This window comes from Lygodium microphyllum, chromosome 18 (genome assembly GCF_053477565.2).
Source record: "Lygodium microphyllum isolate KBCC chromosome 18, Lygodium_microphyllum_v1.1.10, whole genome shotgun sequence".
NCBI classification, from domain to species: Eukaryota; Viridiplantae; Streptophyta; class Polypodiopsida; order Schizaeales; family Lygodiaceae; genus Lygodium; species Lygodium microphyllum.
The window spans coordinates 66,036,535-66,057,700 of NC_141152.1; the positions used below are offsets into that span (position 1 = coordinate 66,036,535).

At 45.5% G+C, this 21,166-nt stretch overlaps 1 protein-coding gene and 1 pseudogene across 2 annotated transcripts in view; both read right to left on the reverse strand.

The window, feature by feature from the left end:
• Positions 1 to 21,166, reverse strand: part of LOC148020974 (uncharacterized) — a 251,506-nt gene that overhangs the window by 25,859 nt on the left and 204,481 nt on the right. The gene's annotated exons all lie outside the window — the stretch shown is intronic.
• On the reverse strand, positions 4,606 to 5,896 carry LOC148020975 (uncharacterized; annotated as a pseudogene).

Genomic DNA, 21,166 nt, shown 5'->3' on the forward strand with positions numbered 1-21,166 from the left:
GCACCAACATCAAGCATGTGGGCAAGCAGGGTTTAGAAGAGGGTACTCCACACTTGACCACATCCTCACACTACAAGCCATCATCAAGGAGGGTAGAACATAGGGGAGATGGATATATTGTTGCTTGGTGGACTTCGCAAAAGTTTTGATATAGTGCCTAAAGCTAGGCTCATGCTGAGATTACAAGAGTTGAGATCCCTATTGAGGTGGGATGGGCTGTCCTAGGATTGCACGAGTCAAGTCTGAGCTCTAGGAAGAATGTCAAAGTAGATTGTTAACACTACTGGAGTCACAGGGGGTTGCCCCTTTCATCCACTCTCTTCAAGCTATACATTTACTATAGATTCGGAGAAGATGGACCTAGCCTTGGGGGAGTGTTGATACCTCTACTATATGCAGGTGATAATGTTCTTATCTCAAACATTAGAAGGGTTGCAATGCCACGTAGATGCACTAAATTCTTTTTGTTATGGGAGAGACCTTACAGTGAACCTTGGGAAGACCAAGCTTATGGTGAAAAAATCCTCCACATCATGAATTAGACGATTAGCGCCTCAATGTATGTATAGTAGAAAGATAGTGGAATATGTCCAAAGATACGTCTACTTGGGGATTACTTTCTTGGGGCCAGGATTCACCATAAGGAGAGTAGTTGAGGATAGATTGGCGTAAGACTACGTGGCATTAGGCGCTAAGGAGGACCAATGCGTGTGTATATAGTTGTAGGAACCTTGAATAAAGCTCTTGTTCTTTGACACACTGGTTACACCAGTACTCTTATATAGAGCTTCTATTTCGGAATCAAGCCTCTATCATAGGAGGAAAGCTATAATAGAGCAATCACTTCTAGATGGAGGGGAGGTTTAGAATGGATGGGAGCAAATGGAGATGTTCTTGGCGATGATGATCGACTAGATGATCAGGAGTAAGTCCTCAGTGCCATAGGAGATAGTCAGACCAGAGATGGGCATGTCAAAAGATGACGTACCAGCGAGACAATAGGGTTTGCAGGGAGGAACACGGAGTGAACTCGGAAAACATGGAGAAGAAAAGAGAAGAGAAATGAAAACTCTGATGAATGGAATGATGACGGTCCGAATCATGGAGTGAATGTGATACAAGGGAACAAGGGTGCCGTAGCACAAGGAAGATGATGAAGACAGCCACGAACCACGAACCGTGATGTCCTCCTGAAGGAGTATGAGGGTAGTGGAGAGGCTGGAGAGAAGAGGTGACGGACTGAATGAATCAGTTGTAAGGAATGAATGAGAGAGTGGCCTATAAATAGGCCCAATCAGTCTAGGATGGCGCCCCTTGTTGGGGCTGCAAACCCTAAACGCAAACCCTAAACGCAAAACCGTGGGTGAAGGGTTTCTCAACACCCCCTCTTAGGCCCAAAAAGGGAAACAAGAGAAGAGTGAGGTGGAGATGCAATGCTACATGCTGAAGAATGCTCATGTAGCAGGCGCCACTTGGACAGTGTCCCTCATGGGGAAATTGTTCACTTGTCCAAGCGCCCTAGTACATAGATGATGAAATCATGCAATGCATAGGAGGAATGCCGGACTTTGTGTGGTGCCGAGAACCATAAGGATATGCCTGTACTCGATCTCGGGAGGTGGCTCCAGGCTGACCAAGTGACCAAGGCAAGAAGATGTAGAGGATCCCTAAGATCTAGGATTTCCATTGGAAAGGTAATCTGTAGTAAAGGACAGTAGACAGAGTGAACTGGAGAACCCGAAACTCAACCTCGGGAGAGAAGCCACTAGCTCCGTGCATCCATGCTGGAAGGAATACGAACGTCTCGTCACCAAGAAGCCGCGGCTGAACCTCTGAGGTCCCAATCTAGGTGGTACCTGAAGATCCTGGGTATTAGTAGAAGAGACGACTGGTCGAAGATAGCCACCCCAAGAAAGTATAGGATAGGTGAAGAACTTCATGTGGAGTAGGTTCCCCCTCTGAGGTGGGAGGTGGAGGGGCCCCTGCTGAAGTCGAAGAAGAAGTAGATGCCCCCCCTAAGGGCAAAGAAATAACATCCCCCTCTAAATCCCCCTCTGAAGTAGATAGGGAATTCAAAAACTCATGGATCACGGACTTTGAAATGTCTCATGACAAAGGAAGTGCCGCCAGTTGTGTCGAAGAAGGTATCTGGGGTGCCGAAGAGCTCCCGGAGGTAGCCTCTCGAACCTGGGTAGTCAAAGGTGGGGCTCAAAATGAGCAAGAGGCGGGCAACAGTTGTTGTTGCTCAGTGGAGCAGACTGGGTAGCCGAAGAAGAGGAAGGAGTCGAGCAGCCACTGTCTCTCGAAGGAGCGGACTGATGAGGAGACGGTATCAAACAATCACTATTTCTCGATGGAGCGGAATGTAGATCCGTAGGTCTTGGAAGCCACTCTATCTAAAAATAAGTGGGAGAAGACTACCGCTGGCATTGTGAGGATCTCCAAGAGTTCGTAGTGCCAATCGATCGTCCATGTGCTGGAAAGGACTTAGTGCGCATCGGATGCGTCTTATTGCCTTGAGCATAGTACGCTGATAGTCGATGCAGAACGATCTTTGTGGCCCAGAAAGGAGAGGTGGCACAAGGAGTGCCTGGTGGAAGATGCATATACTCCGGGGGGGTGGGGAGCAAAGGTCAAAGTCGCCAAGCATCGATGGTGTGTCCGGTGATGCCACAGTAGGAGCATCCAGTAGTTTGGTCATCTATTGTTAAAGAAGCCATGGATACTAGTGTGCCTTGCTGAAGAAGGAAGAGGTCAGCCACCATGAACCATGAATTGCAATGTCTGTCTCAAGGGGTGGGAGGGTAATGGAAGGGTTGGAAGTGAGCTGCTAGTGGGAGGAGGATGTGACCAGCAGTAAGAGACTGCAACCAATAGGAAAACGCAGGTGAGGAGAGAGAAATACTAAAAACGCAGGCAACAAGATTGTGATGATGTGGCAGGCAGTACGGTAGTAAGTCTGCACAGGAACAGCAATCATTTGGCTGGAATCAACTCCAAACTGTGTAAAGAGGGCTGAAAATCAGGCGCCAACTGATGGAGACAGCAATGGACAGCTTCAGCTGAGATGTCCTCTGCGAATGGGGTGTGGGCAGCAAGCTGAAACACCTGAAATTTGCAAAAACGAGATTTTGATGCAGCAGAAGAAGAGAAGTGGATGCCGAGCTCGCCACCAATCTTTGCCCTCATTGGAGTGGAGGATCTTTGTTGTTGTTTAAGTAGATCCAATTCTGATACCATGTCAAAAGATGACGTACCAGTGAGACAGTAGGGTTTGCGGGGAGGAACACGGAGTGAACTCGGCAAACATGGAGAAGAAAAGAGAAGAGAGATGAAACTCTGATGAATGGAATGATGAAGATCTGAATCATGGAGTGAATGTGATACAAGGGAACAAGGGTGCCGTAGCACAAGGAAGATGATGAAGATAGCCACGAACGACAAACCGCAATGTCCTCTTGAAGGGGTGTAAGGGTAGTGGAGAGGCTGGAGAGAAGAGGTGACGGACTGAATGAATTAGCTGTAAGGAATGAATGAGAGAGTGGCCTATAAATAGGCACAGTCAGTCTAGGATGGCGCCTCTTTTTGGGGCTGCAAACCCTAAACGCAAAACCGTGGGTGAATGGTGAAGGGTTTCTCAACAGGGCACACCCTTTATTGTTGCAAAGGCCCTTTCCCACACAATGGTTTTTATGTACAAGATTTGGAGCCTCTTGAGGTAGAGATCCTCCAGACTCTCTCTAATGTCATCTAGATAGCTAGCACTACAAGGTGCCATTGAGTGCTGGTATGCTCAGATTAACAACGTAGTTGTAGCTATGTGGGCTACATATGGATCACCTTCCACCTCTATAGTACAGCTTGGATTCCCCTTTTTTCGAGCTAAACCTAGAGGAGCCCAATAGAATTATCAAGCTGGATATTATTCAGCTACATATAGCCAAAACTTTCTAGCAAAAGCATCTTCTAAATGTATTACCTGAGAGTTTTGTGATTTGACCAAGATACATGGACACACACTTTCTTGATGGAGTATGATGTGCTGTTGGTCAGCTTTGCACATCCTCGCACCAATTACAGATAGAGACTAGTCGCTATGAAGCAGATTCCCTTCCCCTAGAGGGCCAAATCTGCTAGCTTTGGTAGCTTGAGAGCTGGAGATTGAGGAGGACTACATAAGCACGTGGCTTGTGTACTATGAGATTAGAGAGCACTTCTATAGTTTGTTTTGAGAGGGATTCATACCACTATCTAGGGTGATGGATTTCCTAGGTCAGTGTTCATACGGTTCGTATTGTGCCGTATGGTACGTATCCGTACCAATTCGTATAAAAAAAATAGACTACTTTTTGCCCATGAAGATTGGACCATACAATATTTTCCAACTTCCAAGCCTTATGTTTATTATCATAATTTCAAGCCTCTCTCACACTGTCTCCCAACTTCCAAGAGGAATACGTAATTCCAAGCCTCTCTCTCTCTCTCTCACACACACACACACACACACACACACATTTTTTCTTTGGTAATATCCAGTGCAGTATATTTATGTGCTCACAAATTTACAAGCTAGGGACCCTCGGAAAAGGGGGCTATCCCAAACTATCAGAAACATAAAAAGAAAAGCTCTATGCAAGAAGCGTCCATGTTACCCTCATAGCTGGCATCATATAGAGATTGCTGCAGTGAGGCTCGGAAGGATTCATATTGCTGGTGGTTTTGGCAACCTGAGTATGCCAAATTATGATCACTCCAGATTGTCCAAAGAGCCCAATATCTCACCCAAAAAAGAAAGAGTGAGTATTGAGACAAAGAACGCATAAATCTGCCAAAGAGCCAGAAATGTTTCCCAAAGGTATAACTCGGAAAACGAAGCCGAAGCGAATCTGAAATTCTCCTGAGAAGGATCCTGGAACAAGGACAATGCCAAAATAAATGAGGGACAGTCTCTGAGGGAGCCAAACATCTCAGACATGTGGATGATGCAATGTGATGTTTAGCAAGTGTGACCCCCCACTGACAGTGTGCCTGTCAAACATCTCCAAAGAAAAAGCCTTTGTTTCAGTGGCATTTTACACTTCCAGAGCATCCTAAGATTCTTCCGCCACCATGCAAGAGACTTCGTTAAGTGCCACAGAGAATTAGCATGCTGCAGAATCCATGGAGCAGGCTGAAGAAGCTTGTATACTTTGATGGAAGTTAAGACAGAAAGAGAGACGGGACGAATGCATGCAGTAGATGGCTGTAATTGCCAATCCATAAGCTTGTCTGTATCAAGCATAGGTGGAATTGGTACAAAGGGATGCAGTAAATCAGCAATTTTCTTCCATATAAACCTATGATGCATTCCCAATGCATAAGAGGTCATGGCCCGAGGAAAGGATAAAGTATATCCCCGATCATCTACCACATCCTGTATGTACCTAATTCCTAGTTTCATAAGATTGTATGCCCGAACAGGTTCCTGTAAAGCAAGAGGAATGTCAAAAATGGCACTCCAATGAATGCTTTCTTTTCGCATGGAGTTTGTCCCCAAACAACTATTAGGAGCCCATTTGACCTTAGAGAGAACTTGTTTCCAATCAAGTATCAAAGCAGTAGAGAAAGGACAGCCAGGTATTCCGCCCACAAATCTGCCAATGACAACCTCCCAGAAATCCGTAATCCAATGACCATATGCAGAAGTGCTCATGCTGGCACACATGGATGCTAGCATACAAGTCCACGGCTGTTGCTGACGGAAGAAAGTATGCAACATGGTAACCTTCCTTGCAAGGACATGATATCTTATATTGAGGATATTTAGTCCACCATGCATGCTTGGAGAGCACACCATTTCCATCCTCATGAGTCTCAATGCTTTCACAACAGCTTTTGTCTTCCATAGCATATCCATAGCTTGAGACATAAAAGCGGAGATATCCCTGGATGACCAATGCAGCAAAGGCAAATAGAACTGGACATAAGACATCACAATGGATTGTACTATTTTTGAGCCTGACATGAAGGAGCCAAGTAGAAATCTTCCAGTATGCCAGTTTATGTTGCAGTCTTTGGAAAATCCATTTCAGTTGCATTTTCCTAGTGATATGCCATCCTAAGGGGTATCCCAGATGCCTGACAATATCTGTGGAAAGCACCACCTGACCAGGCCATAGAATAGAGTGCCAGTCACATTGTTTGAGAGGAAGCAATTTAGATTTATCAAAATTAACATGTAATCCCGCTGCCAGACCATATAGTGAAAGAGTGGCCATAAGCATGCGAAGTTCCCTTCACACACACACACACACACACACACACACACACACACACACACACACACACACACAAGAACAAAGAGCCTCTCTATCCATCCACCCTACACTTTGCTTTTTTGTATGATGTATGATGTATCATGTATATACTCCTATCTGTCTACTTGTAGCACGTTGCACATCAGGTTTTGCCTTGTTACCCTTGTGTATTCATCTTATTAACTTAAGTGACATTGCTATTTTAGCTCTAAACATGTGCTCTATCACATAGAAACATGAAATGGAAAACGGGAACGGGGATGGGGACGGTGACGAGGACAGGGATGCCAAACCTAGGGAATGGGGACGTGGGAATGGGAACGGCATTTAAAAATTTAAAATTCATGAATTTTTTTAAATATTTTACTCATAATCCATGTGGAGTGTTAAAACCAAGGTATATAATCCACAAGGACAAATCATTTTAAGTTTTAACTTTAAAGATATCATGCATCATTCTAAAACACAAGGCGATGTACCAGGCCGTTGCTAGGAGGACTTGGTTAACCACTGGGGCTCGGCCGGCTAGTGAAAGGCGAGCTGTGCTCCAATAGGTCAGTTTCCTCTGAATAGAATCAAGGACATGAAGAAACTACTGAGTAGGAGCGATGTCGAGTCTCACCTAGAAACCCAGGTACCGGAGGGTTTACCCTCTGCTCACCCATCTAAATCCCAGGTGGACGCCCCACTTCGTGCTAGAGTTCAGGTCTGTGAGCAAACCAACCAACTTTCGCTAGATTGATTTTCTCTCCTGCTACAGAATAGAACACGTCAAGAGCCAACCTCACTCTCTCCAGCATCAACTCATCGTCCTCTATGTAGACGGCTGTATCATCTGCATACTTTGAGTCTAACAACTCAGTCTCCTCTCACTGGAAGTCGGAGGCTGCGTAATCCGCTCACACGTGACTTGAGGAAGTGAGACTACCTTTGCAAAGAGTAGAAATAGGTATGGGGCCAAGAGACAGCCCTGTCAAACCGATCTCTCTAGTCGAAACTCCTCCCCTCGCCTTCCGCCTATGAGAACCCTGCTGGTAGCTGATCTGTAAAGGGCGAAGACTCTGGGAATCCAAACCTGGGGAAATCCCAACCTCATCATGGTGCCCTCTAGGAAATCCTAGTCTACCCTGTCATAAGCTTTCTCGAAATCCAAGAGTAATACGGCCAGTCTTTGCCCACTATGCTGAGCCCACTCTGTCGCCTCTAAGAAGGTAAATATATTGTCAAGGGATCTCCTATCCTGGACAAAGCCTATCTGTGTGTCATGGACGATGTCTAGAAGTATGGGGCGTAGTCGCCTATCAATCATCTTTTCCAGTGCCTTATAGGCCACTAACAATAAGGTAATCGGTCTCCACTGGGAAAGCTCCAACTGGTCTCCCCCTTTGGAGAGAAGACTAATAAGGCCTGTCAAGAGACTCCCTGGCATCTTTCCTGAAGTGAAAATCTCCTGGAAGGCCATCACTAGGGGGTCCTTTACCACTTCTTAGTAGGTAGTGAAGGCCTTAGAAAGGCCATCCTCCCTCGCGTATTTCTGCCCATCCTGTGTATGGAAAGCCTCCTCTAATTCTTTCTCTGTGAAGGAGGGTAGGAGGGAGCGTCTCATCTCCTTTGTGACGAGGGATGGGATGTGATCCCATACTTGCTATCTACATCTCTGTCCTCTAGCTGAAGCTGTCTCTTGTTGGAAAAGGTGTGTGTAATAGTTGGTGGCAATCTCCATCACCTCGTCTGGGCTAGTACGAGTCTTCCCATACTGATCCCGAAGGCTGCGTATTTGCTCTCCTGCGGTGCAAGGATAGTGCACTTGGAAGAACTCCCTGCACATCATGTCCCCCTTCCGCGCCGAGAACGCTGTTGAGGTTCAGAAAGAGAACTCCAAGCGTCTGTTCTCTAGGGCAGCAATGGCTGCTCGTGCGCCCACCTCCTGTGCGTGGAGGATAGGATCCCCTCATGCCTCCTATAATAATCTATGCGTGGTTGCTAGGTCCCGCCGGAGTGCTCTCTTCCAGCTCTGTTGCCTGGCCTGTATGCCTACCACTTGGCAGATTCTACTCTCGACTCGGCTAGGACCTCTGCAACCTCCTCTACCATCCGGTCCCTCCTATCCCACTCTCTGGTTCAGATCTGCTCTATCTATCTCATCACATCCTCCCTCCTATAGATCGAGTCAGGAATCCGATAGTATCGTGTGTCTAGGGCGGATGCTGGGGGGTCAAGTGTCAGGAGGACTGGGCAATGATCAGACAACGTAGTGCATACCAACTGCTCAATCTAGCCTCCACGAGAACCTCCCCACTCTCCCACATAAACTCTATCCAACCACTCCAGCAAGACTCCACCTAGCTGCCTGTATCCCCAAGAGAAGTCCAACGACCTCTCCCTCCTGTGGAAGGCAAGGTCTCTCCAGGCATCACGTGCTCCGACTGCCAGAAAAAATACCTCCCATGCCTCTTGCTCCTCCCCAGCCATGCCTTGATAGTTTTTGCCTTTGCCCTATTGGTGCTCCAAAGCCTCCAGGTTGTTGAAGTCTCCTCCAACGATCCAGGAGTCCACCTCTGGGAGTCCATTTGCAATCTCCACCCAGAACTTGCTGCATGCCCTAACCTCCGTAGGGGCATAGACATTGAGGACTCCAATGTACGAGTCCCCAATATCCAATCTGATCCATAGAACCCTCCCTGCCACTATCGTCCTTCCAATCTGATCCATAGAACCCTCCCTGCCACTATCGTCCTGTGGTCTCGTACACAGGCGGTGAGACTCGGGCCAATCGAGGTACATACGCCTCCACTCCTGCCATGGGCACCTATGGCGTGCTCCTAGTAAGTGTGTGAGCTGCCTGGAAGTACCTTCCCTACCCGCTGGGCCTGGGTGGAAGTGCACTTATGCTCTTGTAGAAGCAAGATGTCGATCCGTCCCGCAAGGGTAGGCTGCAACTCCTGTTGAACAATCAACTTCCTGGAACCACGTGCCCCACTGTAGTGGAGACTATTCACATTCTAGGATGCAAGGTGTAAGCTCAGGGGAAACCTATGACTCTGACCGAACAGGCATCTGTTCAGTGTGGATGCTGCTAATGAGGAGGAGAAACTGTGAGGCATGCAAGTACGCTTTGCCGCCGGTCTGGAACTCGAATCCCCCATGGTGGCCCTCGGCCGGACCATAGGGGTGATAGATGCTCTAGGTGGTATTATCAATGCATCTATCAGCCATGCTGAGAGTTGTGACTTTGTACACTGGTAGAAACGGGCTGCTTGTGCCAGGGCCCACTTGATCACATCCCTCGCAGCTCTCCACTGTGGAGGGGCTCAAAAGATAAATGCTCAAGTGTGGGATCTCGACACTAGCCCACTAGTTAATGTCCATTATGCAACCAAGCCATTACTGTACAAACAGTGCTAATCCTTCATCTCCCATCCACTGGGAGATGTGTTTCGCCACGTGACTCTTCAACTCCTCCTCAATCTGTGTAGTCGTCCACTCCCCTGAGTAAGAGGACTCAAGAAAAAAGGCATAGTTTGGTCTATCCGGTGGTGCTAGTAGATGGAACTTCCCCCTCCTTGATTTATGAACCACGAAGATCCCCACCTCAAGAGGTAGTGGGAACTTTCCGTGCTCTGCAACTCTCAGGTAGGACTACGGGCCACTGCGGAAGAACTCCTATGGCAACAACTGTGCCTGTCTCGGGAAGGTGTGATGGGCGGCAGGAGCGGATGAGCTGGTGGCTGTATGGGAGGGGGAAGACTATTGGTGTGAGGAGAAGGTAGGTGTGTGTGGCTCATCACCTCCTGTGGGAGGGGGGGGTGGGTCTAGGGGGGATCACCTAAACCGGGTGCGGATCAGGGGGGATGCTCGGTAGGGGAAGTGGTGGGGGGTAAGAGGATCAAGGGATGGTGGGATGGACGGAGATGCATGTGGGTGTGGGGCGGGACTAGTGGCCCTGGAAAGGGGGGGTTGTGGGCCAAGGTCAGTGGCGGGGAGGGCATGGGATGTTGGGGGGGATGTGGGTGGGTGAGGGGGCTTTGGGAATCAGGCGAGGCAGTCTGTGGCGCGGGTGGAGGATGTGGGGTGTTGCAGTCCTGCCAGGTGGGACGGATAGGGAGGGGGGGTTGTGGAGTGCTTTGCCGAGGGGGCGTCTGAGGAGCTAGCTGCGTCCCCCCCTGCCATCTCCCTCTCTGTCATCTCTGGACCCGTGTGAAGCCATCAACATCCACCTACGGGCTGTCGGCAGAGCCGTGCCTTGGCTCCGAAACACATACAAACTACTACCTGATGCCCAAAGTCGTGGCAGCGCAGGCACTGCCCTGGTTGCCCAGTCACAATGACCTGCTATCTAAAGGAGTGTCCGCCTGTCTCAATCTCTAGGAACTGTGGGATATTCTTGACCTCTTTCATTGCCACCCGTACCTTTGGGACTCCTCCTGCTATCATTGTATCCGCAAAAGACGTGGGAAGGATAGTGTCGAAGAGCCGTCCAAAGTTTTCCACCAAGTGGTGATACTCTATCGCCACGTTGGGGAAAAGAAGGGTGATGGGGTGCTGAAGGAACCTGTTGTGGAGTGCAAACGCCTCCATAGTAAAGCCAATGTACCAAGGAACCATGTAGATGACCCCCTTCATGGACACATAAGGTGAATTGGCGAGTAACTTGTGAGTTGTGTCCGTCGAACTGAGCCGGACCATGAAGATCCCTTGGTCCATTAGGAACGCCTCCATGATTTGCGCTATGCCGATGCGCAGCGTGGAGTGAAGCGGTTGGGAAATGTCCTACTACTTGACCATAAATGGCTGTTTCCATTAGCTCCAGCTCCTTAGCTCGGACGGCTAAGAGCTGCTCCTCAGAGAGGACGACGCGCAAGGTGTTTGATTGGGGGGCACTCGCTGAGTGCGCTGGCGTTTGACTAGAGGTTTCCATTGCGCATCCCTTCTGAGAGAACTACCAATCACGTCGTGGTGCTACCTGAGGGAGAAAATTTGTTGCAGGTCGCGGGAGCAACTGGAGGGTGGGGGGGGTCGGAAACGCTGCTGTTTTTGATACACCGCGGACGGATAGGAGGTTGTGGATGGAGGAAGCGCGCCCCGGGGGGGGGGGGGGGGAGGGGGTGGACAGCAGGGCGGCCGGCCGGGGGGGGCAGCAAATTGTCGGGGCAGGGGGGGGGGGAGGGTGTAGCGAAATGTCAGGGCTGGGGGGGTCAGTCATGCCTGGGCAGACATGGAGAGGGAAATGGCCAGGCGAAAGGGAAAAGGCCAGGCGGGGCGATCATACAGAGCAGGAGGGAACGATCAGACGCAGCGAGGGGCGCGATCGATCTTGGGGCGGGTGCGAATTGTTGGGGCGGGAGAGCTTGCGACGTGACGGTGCTGAGCGTTTTTTGTTCACATTCCCCCTTGAGGCACCACCAAAAGATATAGATGATATTGGTACATCATTGAGCAACCCTACCTCGGCGCTTCAGCCTATCCATGCGTGATAGACAGATGAAAGACATATTGGGATGTATTGATCCCCAAATCAGTTCCACATTGTATCAAATCCCTAGAGACTTTTTAGTATTTTAAATTGTCCGTTGTTTCCTAGATAGATGTTTCATCATTCTACTTGGGAAACATGACAGTGCCTAGCTAGTCACCTTTTTAGTATTTCAGTTATTAGTTTGAAATATATATAAAACATCATGCTGGGTAGGATGGCAGTCACGTTGTTTCATGCACCAGATTTTTATAATTTGAGTGTATCACACTTAAACACTCCCCTTCCATCCAGTTAGCAACAAGCTTGAAAACATATGTATGCCCACATATTCATAAGGTTTCAATGCTAAGAAGCAAGATTTCAAAAAGCTGACGGGACTAGAGCTACTCTACGATATCGCAGGTTTAGGTTGAACAAGAATAATAGGTAAAGTAATGTGAAAGTACTAAGTATTGATTACAAATGACTAACTTTGAAACACCTTCATCCAAACTGACACAGACCTGAACATAGTCAAAGTTCATAACTGCTCTGTGGACATCCTCAATAAGGGTACTCATGTCCTCAATATAGCATTTCCGTTTGAAAAGCAGCTCATTTTGACATCGATCAATGTTTGATTGAATAGCTTGATGCTCATAGTCATCAGAGATCTCTCTTTCCTCTTGTGCAATGCAAAATATTTTTTTTTCAATGAGCCATTTTGCTTTTGCAATAAACCTGGTATCTTGCTCTAGTGGGGGCAAATATGCTTTACTCCATTCTGAAAGAACCTCCACAATGTAGGCATTTCGTCCAAGAACCTTTTCTATTGTGACATCTAGTTGAATCCATGAGACAAATTTGTACATTATTGGTTGGTTCTTTATGTAAAAGAAATTACAAACTATAGAACATGATCTCCAAATTAGTATTAACAATAGAAATAGAAAGCAGCTCATTGATCATTGAAAATAATTAAACTTGAAGATTTGAAATAATCATCAAAGTGCTTATACACTGCCCCATACATACAGATTCACATTAGAATGGCTTGACCGTTTCCTTCGAAGTTTTAGTGTTGTCTTAAAGATAGGATAATTGTCAAACTTTTCTTGTGTTGCAACATTACAGTTTTAAGCAGCAATCTTCATTAACATGCAAAACTTGGATTGGTGGCTAAGGGTTGAGTGGAGATGTCATGTTCCATTGTAGGCCAACACAAGCTGAAAGTCTTATAGCCTCTAGGATGCGACTCTAGCAAAGCTGTGGCACAGCTCTACTGATAGGCTGATAGCCAAAGACAGCTCCAATAAGAGCATGGTTGAACTCTAGCAACACCATGGGAACGAGCCTTTTTGCTTAACCAGGAGTACCTTTACCTTTAGCTTGGAGGCCCCAACTTCATTTGAGGAATATCTTTGATAGAAAACCACTTTTGCCCACTTTTGCAGCTCTGGCAAAAGTGGTTGCTTTGGCCTTAGTAGGAGTTCTAGCCACCGACCTTACAGGCTTTAAAGGGTCATGATAATGGATGTAGTAGCGCACCCACTTCCTTTTGTATATAGTATTTTTGTAGAGCCATTTGTAGTGTGTTGTGTGAAAGTTGAGTAGAATTATATTTGCCAAGGTTTTGCTAGAGACTTCCTTGGCAAGAGTTGTATCTTTCTCTTTCATTTATGTAAGTTGCTTTGTGTCTCTCTAACCTCATCTCTCCTCTTTCCCCACCCCTTGCACTCCCACTCCCTCTGTGCATGCCTAGACACTCACTCTAATTTTATGTGTTACTCAGACTATAGTCTCTCTCTCACTATGCCTCTCTTTGTCTTAGCCCCATTCTTTTTTTTAATGTAATCAAGTGGCTACCCTAGTGGTAAGCCACTTATATTATTAACCCATTGACCTAGGTTCAAATCTTCCCATTCCTATATTTATACTGAACCACCGTGTAGGAGTTGGCATGGCCTCTAGCACCATTGGAGTGAAGCACGGATGTCACCTCTCCTCTACACTCTTTGGACTCCACATTTATGAGATAGAAGACATACATCACACGAGGAGGAGGTGATGGGGTGGAGATAGTAGGTATATTGGTCTCTATTATGCTTTATTCTGATGATATTGTTCTAGACTTTGATTCACAAGAGGGTCTACAACAACAACTCCATGCCCTTCATGACTTGTGCATACAGTGTGGATTGACAATTAATCTTGGGAAAACCAAGATCCTGATCTTCCACACCTCAGCCCTAGTGAGGAGGAGATCATTCTTCACCCTAGGAGTAAGATAGGTGGAGGTTGTAGACTCATATGTCTACTTAGGGGTCACATTCACTACATCTATTGGGAGATTCACCATGGCACAAGTAGCTAGAGATTGACTCACACAAGGATACACAACATTGGCCATGATGAAGAGATAGTGCCAGTAGACACATTTCTAGGAGCCTTGCACATGCAGGTGGCTATTTGACACATTGATCGCACCAACCATGATGTATGGTGCACTTATTTCAACCCCTGGCCTGGCTACATACCTATGGGCACAGATTGAGAAACCACAGATCATCATGCTCTCACGGATGATTCATAGCAACCCATCAGTACGACATGAGATCATTAGATCCGAGTTTGCTGCACCCCCATGATGATGGAGGCCCTTTTTCAAACAATTAGCTTCATAGATAAGAGTACATGGCATGCACCCAGATAAACTGCCTAGGAGAGCCTTTGAGGCCTCTAGGAAGCTAGCTAAGGACAGACATTAGACTTCATGGTATGCACGGGTTGAGCAATGGCTCGTAGGGTATGGGATCGACATGAACCACCTCCCCCCCTTTTTGTATGACTGTGACTCCCCCTTCATACACCTCTTCGACACTAAGAGGAACTTGGTCATGTGGTAGGATCTTTACCAGCTGCACATGTAGCTGTGACTCCCCCTTTTTGTATGATTGTGACTCCCCCTTCATACACCTCTCCAACACTAAGAGGAACTTGGTCATGCAATAGGATCTTTACCAGCTGCACATATAGCACACATGAACTTCACCCTGACAGCCCTTCCCCTGAAAATGTCATATTACAAGGATCACTTTATGAGGACTACAACAGATGGTTTGATTGAGAGACCTGGATACCTAGACATATACATCCACATGAGATGCGGGTGTCCCATTGACCAGCTCAAGATATCCTCTCATCATCTTGAGATTGGGATTGGGAGAGCAGCCCATATTCCTAGATCTGAGTAGATTTGCAAACTATGCCAGGAGGAGATGGAGAGCGAGGAGTGCTATATCTACACATGCAAAGCCTATAGCATAGTTTGAGTTAGATACCCCACGCTATTTGGAGAAGACACCTCCCTCAAAATAATCACGGAGTCTCTAGACCAATGCTGCTTGGGCCAGTTCTTTCGACAAGATTCAAAGGCTTCCCACATCATTACTATAGGCAAACACTATGCAAAGAGGGGGATGTTAGTCATAGCTTGCCAATTTCTTCTAGATGCTACACAACACATACACAAAGAGGGGTGATTGAGATGAGAGAGATCTGCCAACAACACAAGCAGCACCTCACAAAGCTGAGGGATTAGTCCAGATGCTACCCCCATAGTGTTTCATTAGGGATGCATAACATACTCTACCCGCCGCTCTTGACTGGGTGGAACTAGATACCTGGGTATTATTCAGCCACACAAAACATGTAGTGCTTCATTCTCCTATTGTATCACTACATGGATATCATTTTGTCTTATACATCACCTTAGTTTCTTTTCGTGTATATCACTAATCATCCTTTAGCACATCACACTTTGATATCTAGTGACGATCAACATTGTACATGGTTTGTCTCATAGGCCGATTTTGATATTAGAAGATGTTAATTTCTGTGTGTGTGTGTGTGTGTGAGTCCTTGTCACTCCTTGACACTTAGCACTCAATCCTACAAATAGAGACACACTCCAGTATCATCCCAACCTTTCCCTAGCTTAGCTCTAGCAAAACCACGTGTCCTTCTCAGGTCTTGCCATAGCTTTCCCTTGGCACCTCTTCGACGGAGTTGTGGTCAAGAAGAAGAAAGCATAATGCTCGATGCGAGCTTGGGACACACCCCATGCTACTACAAGACTTCACACACATTTTCCCAAGCCTCACGTGAGTCTCACTATAGTTTTCCTCTAGTATGCCTAAAACCCCCACCCCCTCTTGAGAGAAACAAGTTGGGTCATGGTCACTGTACCACTTTTGATTGAGTGCCACTTCGGCACTCAGTGCTCACTTCTACGAACAAATGTATTCTAGGCTTGCCACAATTTTTCTCTAGTCTTGTTCTAGTAAAACTCTTAAGTCTCTCCTTAGCTTTCTCTTCACACCTCTGTGGCGGAACTGTGGCCAAGACAAAGAGAGCATATTGCTTCGTGCAAACCTGGCTGCTACACAAGCCCATCTCCACAACACAGAAGAGGCCTTAGTAGTTGCTAAAGCAAAGCTACAGACAAAAACAAAGAGAACGCAATTTGAACAAGTTGCATCCAAATCATTCTACAAAGAAAATTAGTAGCATTGCCACATTACCCAGCTATTGATCCAAGTTCACTAGAGGCAGCCAACGCATTGCTACATTGACTTTTTGCATCACAACCAGCATCAAATTCTGCACCTAGCCGTCCCACATAATCCATAGAATCACAAAAATCTCCTTGTATAATATATGTTAGCTTTTTCTACTTTCAAACACACAATTGATGTTGGTATTGCTCACCAAGATAGTAAGCCCTTTAGCGGAAGGTGATTTGTAGCTCCAAAGGCAGCTCTAGCAAAGCCACAGTGCAGCTCTAGCATTGCCATGGGCATAGTTGTCAGGTACGAAAAATACGGTACGATAAAATACGGTACTAAATGGTACCTTAAGATTTTATAAGGTACGGTACGATATTAGTACGACAAAAAAAATAACTTCATTATTTTGAACTATAGATGATAGAACAGATGTTTAATGTCTAAATAGCAATGCTATTGGAGTATATAAGATGAATACTTGAGGGTAACACGCCAAAACCTCTATGGCATATGCCGCATGCGCAACATGCACTACAACTTACAAGTACATACATAGGAGTGGATACATCATACATGAATGGCATGTATGCTTGAGAGAGAGAAGGTTGAGAGAGAGAGAGAGATGAAATGACATGAGATGTTTTATTAACGTCTACAAGAGGCCAAAATGACCTGTGAGACCAACAGTTACCAAACAAACCACCAAAGGTTTTGGTAAAAGATTTATGAATTTTATTATGGTTTTGCTTGGCATTGCTAAGGCTAAAGTAGCTACCGATGGTACATTCACTAATTCGTGTACTCTCAGAAGGTACATTAGGCCAAGCTATCTCTCGCCTAGTTTTATTAGCAATGTGTACTAATGCATTGGGTTGGGTGGTGCAAAATGAGCTGTGAACAAAGGTATAATCAATAGGATTAAGCTACTTGATGATTCTCAAATGGTGCTGAATTTATTTATTGATGACACTAACATATTGTGAAAAATGATGGGACATCAATTAGAAACGTTTGGAACTGCTTGAATACCTTATGTATGGCCTTTGGCTCTAGGATAAATCATAACAAAACATGTATGAGGAGTCTAATCAAGCTTCCACCCCCTTTCTTGGTTGATCGATCAAGGCTACAAAATCACCACCACCACCACAACAACAATAGTCAACAACCCAAACCACCACCACCACCAACAACCACACAAAAAACCCCCCCAAAAAAAAGTGCTTGTTTTTTGGTACGAATTCGTACGGTACGGTATGGTACGAACTGTATAGTACAAACCAGTTCGTACTACGTACAAAGGAAACTATGGCCATGGGAATGAGCTCTTTTTGAGGAGTATCTTTACCCCCGAGGCTCCATCTTCATCCAAGGAATTCCTTTCTAGAGACAGCCACACTTTGCAGCTCTAGTAAAAGTGGCTGCTTTGGCCTTAGTAGCTGCAAACAACTACTTTTGCAGCTCTGGCAAAAGTGGTTACTCTCGCCTTGAAAAAAGTAGTTACTCCGACTACAGTACTCAACCGTCTACCTATGGGATTTATAGAATCATCATGATGGACACTGTGAGAGGCTGAGAGGATCGAAGCTCAGCTGAGAGTGCATTAGATGGTGTGGAGAGTGAAGCATGACACCCAATGCAATAGATTGAAAGAGTGTACACTAAAAGTATAAAGTAGAACTGTTAAACCTTAGGGTTGTAGAGGGTGGTCATACCTGAACATGATAAGTGCCCGTAAGAGTGTAACATAGGCACATACGAAAGAAGAGAATAAGTTAGGGGGAAAAAACCTATCGTACCAAGATTAAAAAGTGCCCCAGTGTCCTGATCACCAACACTCCTCTATGAGCGTAGATGTGAGTGAAACCAACAAACCCCCCTAGAGTGAAGAGTGATCAAAAGTACAAGGATCACCCACCACCAAAGGAGATCAAATTTAAAGCATTGCGAAATGCTTCAAATTTGTCACGAGGAAGAGCTTTGGTGAAGATGTCTGCCACATTACCGGTGGTAGGACAATAGACAAGGCTGATATCACTTGCATGTAGCCTCTGTCTGACAAAGTGATAATGTATCTCAATGTGTTTTGGGCGTGCATGAAACACTAGGTTCCGTGCCACTACAATGGCACTCCGACTGTCAATGAACAAAGGAGTAGGCTCCGTAACAGATACATCCAGATCAGCTACCAAGCATCTAATCCATACACATTCAACTGTGGTAGTGAAATCTGCCTTGTATTCAACTTGACATGACGATGTGGCAACAATGGATTGTTTCTTGCTAAGCCAAGATATGCAAGATGAGACAATAAAGAAACAATTGCCACTAGTATAGTGACGTGAACCATAATCACCAGCCCAATCAGAATCACGGTAAGCATGTAATTGTAGTGGTCCCCCCTTGGCATAAAGCAATTCAAGAGATCTAGTACCCTGCAGGTAACGAAAGACAAACTTAACAGCTTGCCAATGTGACATGCGTGGCTGATGCATATATCTGCTCAGGGCTGAAACTGTAAACTGTATGTCCGGCCTAGTGTTGCATAGGTAAATAAGACATCCAACTGCTGGAGCATATGTGTGTATATCAAACAGATCACTGTCATCATGTAATGACAGCTTTAGTCCAGGTTCCATTGGTGTACAGACTAGCTTGCAATCTTGTAAGCCAGACTTCTCAAGAAGTTTACCAATGTATCTTGACTATGATAAACCAATATCTCTAGCATCATGTATGAACTGAAGGCCCAAGTAATAATGCAAAGATCCTAAGTCTGACATCTCAAAGGTTTGCTGCAAATTTTGTTTAAATGCTGAAATTTGATCAATATATGTCCCTGTAAGCAATAGGTCATCAACATATAGACAAATGATCAGCATGGCTCCCCTCTCTTTACTTACGTAAAGGGTAGACTCAGATGAGCTCTTTATAAACCCTTGGCTAAGTAAAAAGACATCAATTTTTGCATACCAAGCTCTAGGAGCTTGTTTCAAGCCATATAAAGCCTTTTTCAGCTTGCAAACCAAGTGTTCGGATCCCTCAACTGCAAAACCAATGGGCTGCTATACATATACTTCTCATGAAGTTTCCCGTGTAAAAATGTAGTTTTTAATATCTAACTCATGTACAGTACCATCCATAATGGGCAACCAAAGCAACCATAGACCTGATAGTAGTCATTCGAGAGGTAGGAAAAAATGTCTCCTCGTAGTCAATGCCTTTCTTCTGTGCATAGCCCTTAGCTACAAGCCTTGCCTTTTGTCAATGGATCCTTTGCAATTCCTTTTCAGTTTGTAGACCCATTTTGTTCCAATGGCTTTCTTCCCAATGAGCAAAGACACTTAATTCCATGTTTGATTCTTAATGATAGAATCAAATTCAGCTTGCATTGTTGCCATCCAATGCACACTATGTTGTGCACCCTTAAAACATTCAGGCTCCTCATCATCAACTGTACTTGCTGCCATAACAAACTCCATGGTATGTGCAGTATCATGCATACGAGCTTGCCTTCTAGTACAACCAGCCATAGGTGCATCCGGACATAGTTGTTAAGTACGAAAGATACGATACAATACGGTACAATAAAATACGGTACTAAATGGTACCTTATGATTTTATAAGGTATGGTACGATATTAGTACAAAAAATTTTTAAGATGATTTTTTAAATAACAAAAAACATAAATCAAATAAATGATAGATCATAGAATACATGTTTAAAGTAGAAATAGCCATTTCATTACATAATAAGATGAATACATGAGGGTGACCATCAGGGTCGCATGGGCTGCACAAAACATGCGATACAACTACAATCTAGTATATCTAATACAAAAAGAGAGAGACCTATGAATCTATGATGAGGCATCACTATCATCATCATCAAAACCATTTAAGTGCTTATTAAGAGAGTTTGAAGATGACTCCTCCGTATCGGATGATGAGACACACTCATACCCATCCTCAGTGTTGACGGGGTTACCATCATCATCAAATGATGGCTCCTTAGGCGGTAGCTATGTAGGCAAGGGGGGGATGTCATCATGAGGCGTAGGATGTAAGCTACTAGAGCCCCGCCTTACATAAGTCCGCAAGCCACTCGAACCAGCCCTCCTCGATGATGCAGGGCGTCAAATGACCATGCCCCTGCTACCATCTACATGTACTCCTCGCCCACGAGCACACTGACTACGAGTGTCACGAGTATTTGCTACTATAAGCTCTCTATAGAGCTCTACAAAAATCATCTCTTCCTCCTCCTCCTCCACCTCCTGATGTATACTCGGAAGAGTGTCACCCGTCAACTTGAATGTATCAACATTCACCTACACAATGCAGTGATACACGTAAGATTGATCATTGTGAATACTAAAGTCTAAATTGTAAAGTATAAACTTCAAAGTTCAAAGTTTAAAACAACAAATTTTAAATGTTATGGTTAAATGTTTAAACTTTACTTGCTTCGGACTACCCGCGCTCATCATAGCCCTCATCATGTGTAAGTTAGTGCGGCAATAGACTAGCCGCTCTAACTGTCATATGCTAAGCCGATTGCGACTCTTTGTGTGAATGAGAGAATAGACACTCCAATTTCTCTTATATGCACTTGAAGGGCAATCCTAGGTAAGGACCCTCATGGCTAAGGACTGAAGGGTCTTCAATGCATATCCAAAGTTTTGCCACCAAAATAAAGGCTTCACAAGTAACTCTCTCCTCTAACAAGTAGGAGAAGCAAAAGCCACATGCCCTCTCTGATCTGCATAGCATCCTAGCTTCTCCAACACTACATTGTGGTCATCCACTGGCACCACACGAGTCAAATAAGCAAGCTGGTCCAAATGG